This window comes from Rhipicephalus sanguineus, chromosome 9 (genome assembly GCF_013339695.2).
Source record: "Rhipicephalus sanguineus isolate Rsan-2018 chromosome 9, BIME_Rsan_1.4, whole genome shotgun sequence".
NCBI classification, from domain to species: Eukaryota; Metazoa; Arthropoda; class Arachnida; order Ixodida; family Ixodidae; genus Rhipicephalus; species Rhipicephalus sanguineus.
In genome coordinates this window covers 96,130,085-96,145,854 of record NC_051184.2, presented here as the reverse complement: position 1 = coordinate 96,145,854, position 15,770 = coordinate 96,130,085, and positions in this window count along the sequence as shown.

Genomic DNA, 15,770 nt, shown 5'->3' with positions numbered 1-15,770 from the left:
AAATCTTAAAAACCAATGCCGTTATACGCTAACATGGTAGGCCTTCAGAGCCTTACAAGACAATGAAAATTCCTAAAACGCTGTGGCTGTTTCAATGCGACGCTAAGACAATTTTTCAATAACATGAGTACATGAGCATTCTGCATTGCCGGTGGCCAGATGTTGAGTACTGTACCGACCGTTGTTTTTTGGCCCCTGGTAGCCGTTTGAATAGTTTCGACATCAGTGGCCTTCATGTTCGAAACAACGGCACGAGAGAAAGATGGCACAGGCTGAAATGCTTTTGGAAGGCTGCACTGTCCGCTATTTGAGCCACCGTGCTCTCTGAGCTCATCTACATTTTCACGCATACCATTGGCAAGTTTACGAGAGCACCATATTTGCGGCTAAGAAATTGCGTCACGCCAGTCTACGCATGGATGTGGAGCGTCGCGCTGCCTTCTGCTGTAATTTAACATGGTTTATTTTCTTAAAATTGAGCAACAGCAATTACTGACACTTTTATGAGGTCCCTGCAAGGAACTATTCGTTTGAAAGCGCATGTTGCTCAAGTTATTTACAAATTACAACCTATGCAAGACTGAGACGCTTCCAAAGCCATAGTTCCGCTAACTAGACAGAATTGGCAACAATGATGCATCCAAGTCATTTTCTTCTCGTGATATCAAGCTGGTTGATGTGTATAGTTGACTTTGTGGGAGCCTCAAGAGAAGGCCTGTGCGCCCTGCCAATTTTGCCAGAGAGTCTCAGGTCAGCACTGATCAGCCGAACGAAAAACTTAGACGGAAAGGAGTTATTTATTTTGTAGAAAAAATTACAATTTACTCAACCAGATAGAACGTCCTTACCTATGGAATGGGAACAATCTCGTACGATTTTTTTATAGTGTTTTAGGTCTGTATTACCAATGTCCTATTGGAAATATTATATTCTTTCTTAAGTTGTAACCACAACGGAAGGCTAGTGGAAGGTTTTTTTTTTTTTTGCTTCAGTCGGTTTTAGCACGATGGTCCAATGTGCTATTTACAAAAAGGCATTATATGGGCAAAAGTAGAAAAAATAGTTTGCCCGCCATTTTTGCTAACTGGTTGGTAGCTTATTGCAACAAAGTTTGATCTACAACTTAAACACACAGCGCGCCCGGTCCCGTTTGCTGTTTCTTCTGTCCTTGTTTAAATTAGCGCTGTGTTTTTAAGATGCATCCGTACCAACGAGCTCATATCCAAACTCTTCTAGTTGATCTACGATATGCGTTTTGAAAACATCGTGAATCAAAACACAGCAGTGCATCGCAATAGTAAGAAAATACGACGGAGTAAAAGTAGTTTCGCGGCAGCGACATGGTTCCGAGTACGCGACCGATCACTATTAGCGCCGTGAACATGACGTTGGCCCACCGTGGCGGTCGAATTGTTATGGTGCTCGACTGCTGAATCAAAAGGTCGCGGTATCGAATCCCGGCTTCGGCGGCCTCACTTCGATGCAGGCGAAATTCTGGAGGTCCGTGTACTTAGATTCAGGTTTAGGTTAAAGAACCCTCGATAATCGAAAATTCCGGAGCTCTCCACTACTGCGTCCATCAATGCCACATTGTGGTTTTGGGACGCAAAACCCTAACAATTATTTTACGTGAATATGGCGTTAGGTGCGTTCTTCCTATGTAAGACAATCTTCATGGAGGCCCCAGAAAAATGTGCTATGTGCTCCGCTATTTCTTGAAAATTTCTAATTGATGCAGGTTTGGCGACTTTCACCGTACACTGTGTCCGTAAGAATGAAAAGCGGTGAAGTGATCACTGTTCACTGAATTTAGTAAATGTGTATTTATAAATTTCATCCCGAACACAGCGAGGCGAACGCTGATGCATGATATACGTGTTAGTGATCACCGAGGTTCACAGAAGTACTTGTATTCGTTTAATATTCATTGTCGTGATTTTAAGTCCAAAAATCACGAAGGGAATATGAGAGAGGTCGTTGACGGAGGGCTCCAGAAGTTACGACCACTGTGGTTCTTAAGCGTGCACCTATGTCTTAGCGCCCGTGCCTCTGGCATTCCGTTGCCAGACCCGGCGGGCATTCGATACCGCGAACTATCGGTGAGCAGCGAAGCACCATAGCAATTAAACCACCCCGGCACGTCCGCATCGGTAAGCGATCCTATGTTTGAAGCATGGAAATTGTTGCAGAGCGCTCGTTTACCATGTTTAAGAAGCGAGCGCATGCACGCAAGGCTCTCTGTTTGTCTCCGGCTGCGTGATAGAACAGCGAAGCTGCGGTATCTCCGATTCGATAGACCAATGCCTCTTAGCGCTGAACGATTTAGCAATGGGCTACAAGAAAGGATTGACAGCAATAAAATTACATACACTGCACCGTCACCTTTCCGCCCTTCCTCTTGAGTTCTAGTTATGCGTCGACTTTTCATAGCATGAACACAACAAGAACGAACTCAGCTGCTAAGGAGCTTCTGTGCATGAGAAAGGGATGCGGTGGACACCAGGAACTCCGCATTATTTGAACGCGCCTTGTCATGTACCGTGCGCTTTCCATTATTGAAACAACTACTCATGTGTGTCTTCTGTGCCTGATTCCTTTGATGCGGACGGTGAGGGTCACAGAGTGCAGGGTACTGGTAGAGAGGCAGCTTTGCGCTCTTTGCTTTAGGAGTAAACTATGAATGTCATTGGTGACCTTTGTTAACGGAACGTCTACAATGACAAGCCAGATATTGCACATTCCTCGTTATTGCGCGGCAAAAGTGAACAAATAAGCGTGCAATTTAATATAACTGAACGAAATAACTTTTCCGTGCTTACGTAGATATAATAGAGATAAGAATATTCTGTCCCCGAAGGCATTCCGAGAACCTAATATTATGCAAGTACATTACCGACACTATTAAAGGGCCCGTAAACAGGCTGCGACTTTTTTTTACACCCGCCAAACAAGCTCGCTAATCCGTGCAGTAGACCGCGGCGATCACGTTTTCCGAATATTATAGCGCTGCGCGCAGCGCAGACCCTTCATTTCGAAAAACAATTCCCGCGCTTCTTCCCTACGCCTGACCAATCCTCCTCATACGCGCAGTGACGTCAACTCGGCGATCGCCGAGTTGACGTAGCACTGAGCTCGTCGATTGGTCTAAACCAGGTCTCAACAAACAATTGTCAAGTTAACGTCAGTTCCTGTTCTCACCCACCGCTACGAAACTGCGCCTTGTTTTTTGGCCCTGCGGTGATGCGGTTTCGGCCACGCAGTTGTCGCTGGTTGTCGCGCGTACGAAGCGTTGTTCACTTGCCGGCTGCAAATCGAGCGGGGAGAGGGGAATCTCCGGTAGCTCGGACGGGTCGCGCTTGCTCGCGCGGCAAGCGGGGTTCTCCAGGCTTTTCTTTCGCGCCCCTTCGACGTCTCAGAAAGCAAGCACGCATTCCTGCTGCATTGTGAACTGTCACAAAGGTTTAAAAATAGTGAAGAGCCGAAAACTGCCCGTCAAGTTAGGGTGCACGTGCGACAATATAAACAAAAAACAACCAGGAGCCGCGCAAGCGGAAGCTCGCCCATGACGTCAATTGTTGACGTCGTGTCACGCTGCCGAAGTGGGCGGAGTCACGACGACGGGCTACGCCTTTTCCTCCATGTGGCGGAGAAGGGTGGTGAGGCCGCGCGAAAATTTGAAACCAGCTGAAACGGATGTTCTAACCCCTGTAACTTCCTTATTATAGCACGTACTCGCAAAATTCTTGCGGTAGCATGTTCACATAGCAAACGTGCGCATATTTCTTTTCATTACAATTTTTGGACATCGGGGTTGTTTACTGGCCCTTTAAGAACGCTACGTGTCGTACTAACTGATAACGATAGAAGCTATGTGTTTAAATAATGGAGAATGATTTCCAGAACTCTGCATTGGTAGTGCGCTGTCTGTCAGATTTAGATCACCATGTACTTTGCTATTCGCCTTTTCGGCCGGGTTCAAGATTGCGCTAGCAGCAGTACGTGTTGCACCCCAAGAATCTTCCGGTCACTTCAATTATCACGCGCTAATGTCGAAGCAGAAAGCGTATTTTAGGGGCGAAGCTCCTTATAGCGGCACCCGTTCATCCCCGTCGTAGTAGTATGTAACCAGTCTTAAAAACGGAGGGGGCGTGCACACGTGAAGGCTCCCTAAAGACAATGCGCTGCGACAGTACGTGATATGTATCGCCCTCTCTTCTCCTACGCTTCCCCCTCTTTTTCCTCTCCCCTCCCCCCTATCTTGCCTCGCAGCGCAGCGGCGCCGACGCAGGCAGCGTCGCGAGGCAGCGTCGCGGCAGCGTCTTGATTAAAAAAACCGACCGCTCGCGCTGCACAACCGTTCACTGACCACCCCGTATATATAGGCACTGGATTTTGACCTCCAAGGTAGTGCGTGTGTGCGATTTCCCTGTGCGTGATTAAACAATCAAAATTCACAGCGTACATGTAAAATTAAAGTGAGCTGCAAGTCGTCATAACTCTCATCGAACGTTTAGTATAAACGCGCCCGATCTCACGTCGGTGAGATCGGCTGTACTGGGCAGAATTCACGGAAGATGCATGGTTTACCATGAACCTCCGCAGCTTCGCCCACTCATCATCATTCACTCCGTGGATATGCTGTGATTTTTTTGAAGTTCTGCCAGAATAATGAAAGACTCTTTTTTTGAAGGACTAACTCTTGTAATGTAGTGCTTGCAGCTTAGAAGAACATTTATTTAAAATATTTGGCAAGACACAGGGAGAAAAGTGTTGAAAATGTGCGGGCTCCTCGCTAAGGTTTTTGTTCCCCGCCAATGCTACTGGCTACGCCGTTGCTCAAAACCGGAAGCCGTCCAGCAGCTGTGTTTGTAAACAGCGAAATGGTCTATAAGATATTGATAAAGTAAGCCTATCAACGAAGCGAGCAAAGAAAAGAATCAGTTCAAACCATCTTAGATTTCCAGCACCAAGGCACTGCTGACGGAGCCGTCTGTGCTGTCCCTATGGCTCAATGCTCATTACTTTCAGCCACAACAACAGCACAAGTTAGTTCTGAAACTTCTTTTTATCTTATTTGGACAGCAAAGCCATCCGGTTTATATTATATTGCTTCATGTTAATCTTCAGTAAGCGCCGAATCTTATTTACAAAGACGAAATCAAACGAATACCTCCTGCTTATAGAAATACATACAGAAGACACAAATATTCATTTGATAGGTCATGCATCGGTTAAATGCGGAGGTAGGTGAATATAACCACACGTCGATAGAAGATGAATAAAGGGGCATAATACGGGGGAACCTTAAAACCTTCTATGAATGTGAAGGTGAAAGGTTATTTGAAACCATAGCGACGTGGAATGAAACTCTGAGTCCAAGCGGCTACTTATACGCAGCATGCAATGGAGTTTTCGAAATGCGAAAGCATCGCAAACACCCACAGCCTAGCGAGTACAGGCAGCCAGATTTGGCTCAGCTATGACTAGCAGCGAACGCGACTCGAGCGGTTCACTACATCGACTTAGAAGATGAACAAGATGGCTTTCGCCTTCGAGTTCACTGAGTCGAATACATAAGGGACGCTGTGAGTTCTTGATGTCATGTTTGCGTGGGATCCACTACACGCTGTGTCCGTGTTTATGTTAACCACTTCAGCGACCAAAAAAGGTTTAATAACGATCATTGACGTTAGTCGTCGTTAGCCATATAAAAGAGTGCTATAGCCGCCAAACACCAACAGACATTGTGGAAGCTCTCATTTGACAACCTAAAATGCACTCCTTTTGTAAAGTGACCTTTCACTTTCGTGTTATACCTATTTCTATGACGGAGGGTTCAACGTCGTCGTGCACATAATAGACTCCTACCACTTGACCATAGCTGCGCTGTAGCTCGTTGGCTCGGTGTTTCCGGTGGTTGACGTGAAATTCGAGGTGTATGCTTCTCAGTACTGGTTGAGTGATGCATGTTCAAGGGGAGTTGACGCCGCTTGTCCTCGTTGAACTGTGGAGCGGAGTGGAGTTGTCTCATGATGGCACGGCCAGCTTCAAGGGTGGCTTGCCTGCCGTATTATGATGATAAATGTGCCTTAGTTAACTTAAATAAGTATGCTCCATTGGTACGGCTTCAACATTCTGGGTGCTGATCTCACCGTTTTCATAGTTTTCTACACCACTCGGGCGCACGTCAGACCCAGCAGAACTAAAAAAAATACCGCGCTCCATAGAATGCTATCGCCCGTCCCCGCAAGCCAAATAGAAAGAGCATGCCGTGCGCAGCGCGCACAGCCGTTGCGGAAGGAGAATCGAGGAGAGAGAGAAAGAGAGTAAACAATGACTGCACGTTCGGTTTCCCCAGGATGAGAAGAGGAGAGGAGAGTATCGCCACTGTCGCTGCTTTCAAATATTTAGAGGTTTTAGAAGGCCTATGAGCTCGGCACCTCTCCCCCCTCACCCTGTTTGTTTGCCCACAGAAGAAAGAAAAGGAAATAAGACAAGCATGTCACGGTGTCACTCTATTGGCTCTTACGTATCACGCCGCGAAGTCGCACGCTCCTGCAACCAATGACAACCTACGTCGTGACCGTTGGGAGCTCCTGGGCTTGAACTCAACCGAGCGATGGCCATCCCGGCTTCATTGTGTTAGCTGTGTGAGTGGTTAGTAAACATGATGTGCGGCATTGTCTTTTGTGTCTCGTGTGGTCGGGGGCCAGCGAAAAGAAAACCACTAACACGGTGGCTAATGACTAACCGTGTAGAATGCACTGTGAAATGTTCCAATGCCCGCGTCCGCTTTTCTTGTGTGCAAGGTGTATTTGAAACTGTATGCGCGTTATCGTGCAGCAGCCCCAGCGTCGTTGAAGTTGAGCGTTCTATTCCTGCCTTTGTATGTTTGTTTTGGCCGCACATGGTGGTACCTGCAATGGTTATATTATAGGGAATTATGGGCCCTGCTTTGAATTTATACGAGCTTTCGGTTGAATGAATCAACGAAGGCGTACGCAAGATATTAGGCGCCTTCTGTGATTTGAATGCGTCTGTTGTGCCGTTGATTATTCAAGCGCGGAGGTCAACTTGAAAGTACTTCAACTAGAACGTGCCCACAGGGGCTTATTCAGACTTGCGTTTTGATGAAAAAACACAGGGTTTGCAAAAGTTTTGCAAATTCGATATTGACTTCTTTATTATGTTGCGTGTTTCTTCTTGCTCCTGCTTTTGCGGGCGTTATGGCGGGAAAATGTTCGGGGTACGTCGTATTTCACCGCTACCGTGCTAGTACCCTAATTTTCCCATTTTTTAAGGGAGGGGTTGGCACAAGGTGTTCTTCTGAAAGGCAATATGTGCTCTGAGGAGGTGACGTAGAAATGGTCCGGTCTATTTTAGTGATCGAAATTTTCGGTTTACTAATGCCCCGGTTTCGCCAGCAGTATATAATCCATGGCTTGGGAAAGCTAAGGGGGAGATGGTGTCGAGGAGCAACCGTGTCACTCATGCAATCTTGCGTGAACGCAAGATTGAGGAAGATGTGAAGGATGCCATTCAGCTTTGTGTAAGTTGGGGAAGAGGGAGGGGGTGGTGTGTTACGGCATTGTTAAGCTCTACTCTTATTAGTAGAATATCTCAAAACTTCTCGTTTATTGTGGTGACGACTTTCATTCTTAATTAGTCTTGCACTGAATCAGTTTTTGTTAGTTTTCCCAGCTTCCTGCTCTTTTGCACGGTCTAAAGATATCGTCGCGTCTGGGTAACTGTTATAGTGGAATTGTTGTGAACGGTGGTCTGATTCAGGGTTCTCGATTATGACGTTCCACTAGCATTAAAGGGACCCTGAAACGGTTTTGACGATTTTGTACGAACACATTGAGCCGGTAGAGCAAGTCCTAAGGATCATTTACTGACTGATTTAAGCTCTGTGCGTAAACTGTGTAATTTATTACAAGGCTTTAAAGCTGCGAACCGTCACCGATCACAGCGGCTCAGCCAAACGCGTTTTCAAACCGCCCACTTCCAGTGCGCGTCGCATTGGAAGTGCGACGTCACGCAGGCGGCTGATCTGATTGGATATGTCCAGTACACGTCACTGAACCTCCTGTGGGCAGCGAGCGTCGTCTGCCTGTGTTACAACGTACTCCGTGTTGACGTGAGCTGAGCGACACTGTATATCTCGAGGTTTCTCTTCTTGGACATAACTAATTTCCCTAGCCGTGTTGTGTGGTAACGCATGTGAAAAATTGGCTGCAGGCTTTGCGCTACTAGCGAGGCTGACATTGAGCAAGCTCTTTCCCTCCTGCCTTGAGCGATTTAGATTATGATAGCGCGACGTTGCCGCATGTGACGCCCCCTCATAAATTTGTTCCACGGCGGCCAAATTGCGGCACTCCTAACGATTTTTCACGTCTTTCTTTTCAAGGTACTTTACTTTTGTCAAACATCCAGACAAATTTTTGTGTAAAGCGCCTTCCGGGTGGCTGAAATTTTATTGTTGTGATAATTGTGTCGCTATATACGGTTTGATTTTCATCATCATCATCATCATCATCATCAGCCGGTCTACGCCCACTGCAGGGCAAAGGCCTCTCCCATGTTCCGCCAATCAACCCGGTCCTGTGCTTTCTGCTGCCACGTTATACCTAGAAACTTCTTAATCTCATCTACCCACCTAATTTTCTGTCTCCCCCTCAGGCGTTTGCCATCTCTTGGAATCCAGTCAGTTACCCTTAATAACCACCGGTTATCCTGCCGACGTGCTACTTGCCCACCCCATACCCATTTCTTCTTCTTGATTTCAACTATGATATCCTTAATCCCTGTTTGTCCCCTGACCCACTCTGCTCTTTTCCTGTCTCTTAAGGTTACACCTAGCATTTTCATTTCCATCGCTCGCTGCGTCGTCCTCAATTTAATTTAACCCTCTTTGTAGGTCTCCAGATTTCTGCTCCGTATTTCAGTACCGGTAAGATGCAGCTGTTATATACCTTCCTCTTGAGGGCTAGTGGTAGACTACCATTCATGATTTGATAGTGCTTGCCCCATCCCATCCATATTCTTCTAGTTATTTCACTCTCATGGTTCGGCTCCGCGGTTACTATCTGTCCAAAGTAGACGTACTCCTTCACAACTTCCAATGTCTCGCCCCCTATCGCAAAGCGCTGTTCTCTGCCGAGATTGTTCCACATTACTTTAGGTTTATGCATAATAATTTTCTGACCTACTCTTCTACATTCCGTATCCAATTCAGTAATCATGAGCTGTAATTCGTCTCCCGCGTTACTCATCAATGCAATGTCATCAGCAAGTCGCAGGTTACTGAGATACTCTCCATTAACTCTTATCCCTAATTCTTCCCAATCTAGGGCCCTGAAAACCACCTGTAAACACCCGTTGAATAGCATTGGAGAGATCGTGTCTCCCTGCCGTACGCTCTTCTTTATTTGGATTCTGTCGCTTGCTTTATGGAGGACTATAGTGGTTGTGGATCCGCTGTAGATTTCTTCCATTATGTTTATATAGGCTTCGTCGATGCCCTGATTCCGCAGTGCCTGCATGACTGCTGATGTCTCCACCGAATCGAATGCCTTCTCTTTTTGATTTGATTTTACGTCGGGGCAATGTGACTATTGAGAAATCTGCAGAATTTGATCATTATTGCCAATATATCATTATATCCGATATCGTTGTAATGTGATTACACTGTACTTAAATTTTGACTTGAGTAGCCTATTGTGCATTGCGCGTGACCATACAGTTCTACTCTAGAAAACTATTTAGGCGCCGCGTTCTGTAGAACTTTGTTTTCGGGTGACACAGGCCTGGCGTCTTTCATCATCTGTCTCTAACGGCGGTGAATGACGGAGCATCAGCTATACTTGCGCAGAACCTTTCTTGTCACTGAAGCGAAGGCTACGGAGCGAAATCACGCGTATCGTACCGCTGATGAGTGTAGTGGCGGAGTGACCCGCCCTACGACGCCGTTTCGCAGCAGCATCTTCGGCGCGGTAATGCGCGTCTACCCGCAGTCGCCGCATTCGATGCCGAGGGACATTGCGACGAGCTTTTCTCTGAGCATCCTCTTCCTCGGCAGTCGTGTACTTCCTCGGTCGCCCCATGTCACGGCTACGTGTGCCCGGCGCGAAGTCTGGACGGGCTGTGTGTTGCAACGACAGCCACGCCGAGCTCTATTTACAATAATGGCTTCGCGAAGCCCTGTAACTTATAATTCACGTCCATCTGTTTAATATTTATTATATTTTGTGCTTACTGTACTGTTCTTGCAATTCATGCTTTTCAGATATGTTTACATTTTTAAGTGCGGAGCACTTTAGGGGCCCGGGCTCTCGCATAGTTTCGTCGCTTGGCGTAACGCAGGCAAGAGGAAGCAAGGGAGGAACAGTAAGAGAGAGAGAGATAGGTAAAAATAGGAAGAAAAGATAGATATAAACAGAAATTAAGGGGAAAAAAGACAGAAAAACGGTAAAAGAGAAAAAGAAAGAAAGAGAGGAGGAAAGCAAGAAAAAACCGAAGAGGAACAAAGAAGGCTGCCCAGCTCTGCACTTCCTTCAGGCTTGGCACCGCTCGTGCGAGGCTGCCCTAATTTTTTATTGTTTTTCGATTTCGTGTTTCCAATATACTTTTCTATTGCTCGCCACTTGTTTGCCCTGTATTCAATTGAAACAATATCGATAGGAGGTCCCGCTGACAATGCTTACTTTGGGACCTCCTTCTGTAACACTTATGAACAATGTCACTTGTGTCCTCACGATGTCACAATAAACTTCAAACTGTGGACACGACAATGGGAGAGAGGTATGCCATTCCTATACTCCGCTCCATACATAGGAGGCAACGCTTGGAAGGCTACACATGAGGTTCGGTCAGCAAAATGTATAACTCCGCGCGTCTCGCAGCCGCGTTTTGTCGTTGTGTGTGATCGTGCGCGCAGAGCAAGGGTACGCGCGTGAAGCGTCTCTTGAAATGAAAACAAAAGAAACGAACGCAACGCAACGAAACGAGAACAGATACAGAACAGCCGTATAACAGAGTTGTTCATCCATAAGCCACAAAAACTCTCAATTTCTTACTCCGCATAAAACTGAAACTGCTGAAACTAATCTCATGTGGGTGGGTGCGAAAGAAGAATGAACTATTTCTCGATGCGAAAATTTCGAGTGCAAGACGTCTGGCTAGGCTCGAATTCATTGACTGCTATTGGAATGTTCCAGAAATGTTCCAAAATACTCTGCACGCTGGATTTCCGTAAATCAGAAATCGTGCGGCCCGGCTTCCTTCGTGAACATGCAGTTGCCTGCTGTAATACCTGCTATCGGTGAGCAGATCGCTTTGTTATTTACCGCGCTACGATTCGCATGCCTGTGTACGTTCCACTTAGCGGCAATTCATCGGAGTATAAGGCAATGCATAGTGCGCGTAGTGTCCGGGCACTTTTTGTACATATTACCACACTACGTGCTCAATATGTGCAGTGTAATAAAAGTGCGTTATTGAGCCCATTGAAAAAAATTGAAACGTCGTAATTTTGGCGTGACTAAGCGTCATTTCTTCCTGGTAGAACTGAAGCACACAAGCAATGTGCACTTTTTAGGAAACCTGCGTATGTGCGAAGCAAATGAGCAACGCTGCAAATACGTGACGTACGCTGCTGGTTGCCTCAATCACTCTGCGGAAGATGCCACGAACGCCGAATAAATTTTCCAAGCATACGTTTCCTAGTAAAATCAAGGCGAATTACACTGCAGTGCACTTCAACACCACTGTCTAGTCATGAGTGGATAATAATTTAGCTGGCGTTGACTTCAAGGTCATTAGTCATAGACTCGCGGACACGCCTTAGCGCGACTCCTTAGCGATCACGGGCTTACGAAAACATTGTTTAGATCAAATTTCGCGCTAGTTCTAACAAAATGACGTCACTTAAATACCTGGTATTGCATCCCATGCGCTTTAGCTTTTTTTTCCGCCGGAAGTGTTCCCCCCTCACACAGATGGGGCTAATCCTCATGGGCAGCTTTCGAGCCGCCATTTTCTGAACATGTGGGCTTCGCTGCCAGTTACATTGGCCTCGGTATATATACAGACAAACTGACAATTACCCTCGCTCACTGCCACACGGCAAAGCGGCCACGTATTGTCAACGGAGCCGTCTATACTGGACTTACAGCGTAACCCCGATTCGTTTCAGCCGCAAGAGTTTCACATGGATTTCTTGAAACATTGCTTTATCTTACTCATCTGGACGGCAAAATAATTTCCATTCTATTACACCAACCCAGTTATCTTTACAGTAGACGCTGAATCTTATTTACAAGTATGAAATGACGCAATAATATCCTTGGTAAAATAACGATTTACGCCTAACGAAACAGTTGTAGTTAACGGTGAAAGCAGTTGTAGTTAACGGTGAAATCGTAATCAGAGAACGAGGACTGATAGCCAGAAGAGCGTGGCATATTGGGCGCAGAACTTGGTCGCCATCCCGCATTATGTTAAAATGTGATTGAGCACGACAGCCGGACTTGAGGGGAACGCAAAGCGCGTCGTGCCGCCCCGGTAGACCGGCCGCGATTTTCCTCGGGGCGAGTGCGTGAGCGGAGAACGCGTCGTTACAGCCAGGTGAGGCAGGCGCGCGTCGCAGAGCTATTTTAGGGGCGAAGCTCCTTAAAGCGGCACCCGTTCGTCCCTCGTAGTTGCCGTAGTCGTAGTGCGTAACCAGTGGTAACGCTAGTACCAGATCTTGACCTCCAAGGTGGTGCCGGTGGGAGATTTTTCCTGTGCGTTGTTGAACAATAAAAAATTCGCAGCGTGCGCGTTAAGTAAAAGCCGAATTCTTCTGTCTCGCATTCCCCATTAGCAGCAATTGGCATGTTCCAGTAGGAAACGTTAGTAGAAGTAGAAGTGTAAGTGTTAGCTAAAAGACGACTTCTTCTGTCTCTCATTCCCATTAGCAGCCATTGTTTACCTCGAAGGTAGTGCCTGGTGAGATTTCTCCTGTGCGTGATTAAACAATAAAAATTTTGTTCAAAACGCCGTTGATTGATGAAATAAACCAACGAAAGACGCCAGATGTTTTCTAAAAGCAAAACGAAAGAACGCTAGATGTTTCTAAAGCAAAACGAAAAGACGCCAGCTGCTTAACGAAAGACGCCAGATATTCTCTAAAGCAATGGTTTTCTAAACAATGAAAATTCACAGCGTACATGTAAAATTAAAGTGAGCTGCAAGTCGTCATAACTCATCGAACCTTTAGTATAAACGCGCCCGATCTCACGTCGGTGATGATGTACTGGGCAGAATTCACGGAAGATTCAAGGTTTACCGATGAACCTCCGCAGCTTCGCCCATTCATCATCGTTCACTCCGTGGATATGCTGTGATTTTTTTGTTTGTATTAGCGTGATCCTATGAGCGAGGCCGACGCTTTTACGACGCTCGGGCGAAGGTCGGCACATCGAGGTGTGTTAAGGCATGGACAAAATTGAATTTCTATTGAAAACGCGCCGAATGGGATGGACGTGTAACACGTTGAAGGTGCTAATCGCGGAGGCCACTGTAATGACGGATTACTATGCCTTACCGCTCCCAAAGGGCAACACCACCTCGCCGACCGAGAGAGTGGTAGATATAAAAGGCGCGTTTCTAAAGCCTCTAGAGTCTGTGGCCAAGGCGCAGTGGATAGCGTGCCCGGCGTCTGTTGTTGCGGACAGAGCGGTCGTGGGTTCAATGCCCGTTGACGGAACCTGTTTTTCTTTGCCATGTGATCGTGAAAATTTTTCGACGCCATTTCCGTGACGGAAATGCGTCACTGAAGTCTTGGTCGACCCCGGCATAAAACACGTTCGTGTTAAAAAATAACACAGCATCTCTCCATCCGTGCAACCATGGTGGGATGCGAAAAGATCGCGGGGGGTGCGAATCGGGTTTCCCTTTCTGTTTTGTGACTTATGAGACGGTGGTTGTCGAGGCGTTTAAATCACCGCTTGCTGACAGTGAGTTTACGTTTGGTTTCCCGAGCCTTCCTCTGCTCCACGGCGGTGGCGCTGCCGCCGCAACTAGCGCCGACATTGTTCATGGCGTTTCTTACACCGTTGCACAGAGAAAGAATGACGGAAGCACAGCGAACGTGCTTTTTCGCGGCCTCACAGCTTGAAGATTCGCTTGCCGGCGTTGCCGTTTACGTTCAGCTTCGCGAGCGTTCGTAGCGCCGCTCCGAAGGATAGTGCAACGGGAGCGAGTGCGCGCCGCATTATATGCGAGCGGACAGCTGTGGCGGAGAGAGAAACGGGAGAGGAGAAACCAAGCGGAGGCAGCGCTCACGCCACGTCCTCCTACCGCATCGCGCTCACGCGATGAGAGGAGGGAGAGTTGGCGCAGGCTTAGTATGGGTGCGGACGCCGCAGAACGGACACTGCCCCGAGCGATGCTTTCGTATCTAAAAAAAAGTTGGTAAAAGCGCGATGTCACGCACCCTAACCTGAGATGCCAAGAGACTCTGTCGCCGTCGTAGCCTGTATGGTCTGTGGCAAGACCTTTGTGCCGCCGCACCGAGCCGCCACCTGTTTTTGCTCACGCCGCTCGCGCCACCGCCGAAATCCCAAGAGTGGTCGCGCCACCTCCGCCGCCTCGCGCCATAATTGCGGCGCACAGCCGTTATACACTTGCTTTAACCCGAACGGGGAATCATGGCATAAATAGATGGCGCTGGGAATGTGCTGATGAGCTCGGTGCGCCTACGTGGTCAAGAGCGAGGTGACATGACGGCTCACCGCTTTTTCGTGTATCTGAATGCGACTGTAGACATATCCTCTGGATGGACACATCTTGAATAGCTCCCTGGAAGTTGTGTCTTTGTCTTCTGCAGTAGTCTCACGAGTATTGCCTGACCTCAACGATGCCGCGTCTTTCAGCCTCAAAGGGCGACGACCCAGCTCGCTGGATAGCATATTCTTGGAGTCTTGTTCCTAGTACACTGTGCAAAGATAAATAAAACAGATAAGTAATATATATCGATGAGTTAGTACTATTTCTTCCTGTTATTCTTACTCGAGTAGATCAATAAATAAATATTGAAGTAAAGACAATGAAAAACTTCGAATGTGGCTGAGCTAGTTCATAGATATTCGTGTTAAAAAGACAGGACGTGGAAACACGGACACAAGAGAAAAGTGAATAAAGCGGAGAGCTTTCTCTCACGTAGACCATCATGCTCGGCTGATTGATAGGCATCGCCTCTTGCATGGTAAAAACGGGCGCGCTATTCCCTCTTGGCGTTTCTCGTCTTCTGGTGACTTCGTGACACCATAACGGTGATTCTCGTGACATCATTAAGGTGCATACTCTCGAATGGTCCATATACGAAAAATAACAGTTGTGAATTGACCCCCACGATGCTTTGCCATGCAGTCGCCCATCCGTTCTTGCGTCTCTCGCATGACTATCATGCGCGATTAACTGATTTCGCTCGATTTTGCGCGTCTGAGACTGCGCATGCAGAGATAAGACAGTGTAGCCGACAAGCGCGAAATCCTGATAGGTTTAACGCTTAGTGCTGACATTGTACGCGTGGTTTATGAAGAAATAAGTGGCGTGCAAATATATCCCCTGTAAGATTCGTAGTGAAGGCGCGAACGAAACCAATGGAAAATGACGAACTGTTTACAGCGGAGACAATGCAGCTTTCCAGGAAAAAGCGAGCCCGCTTCCACATATTTCGTATATATTTATTAAGATAGCAATTATATGGACACTGGAGAGGTTTT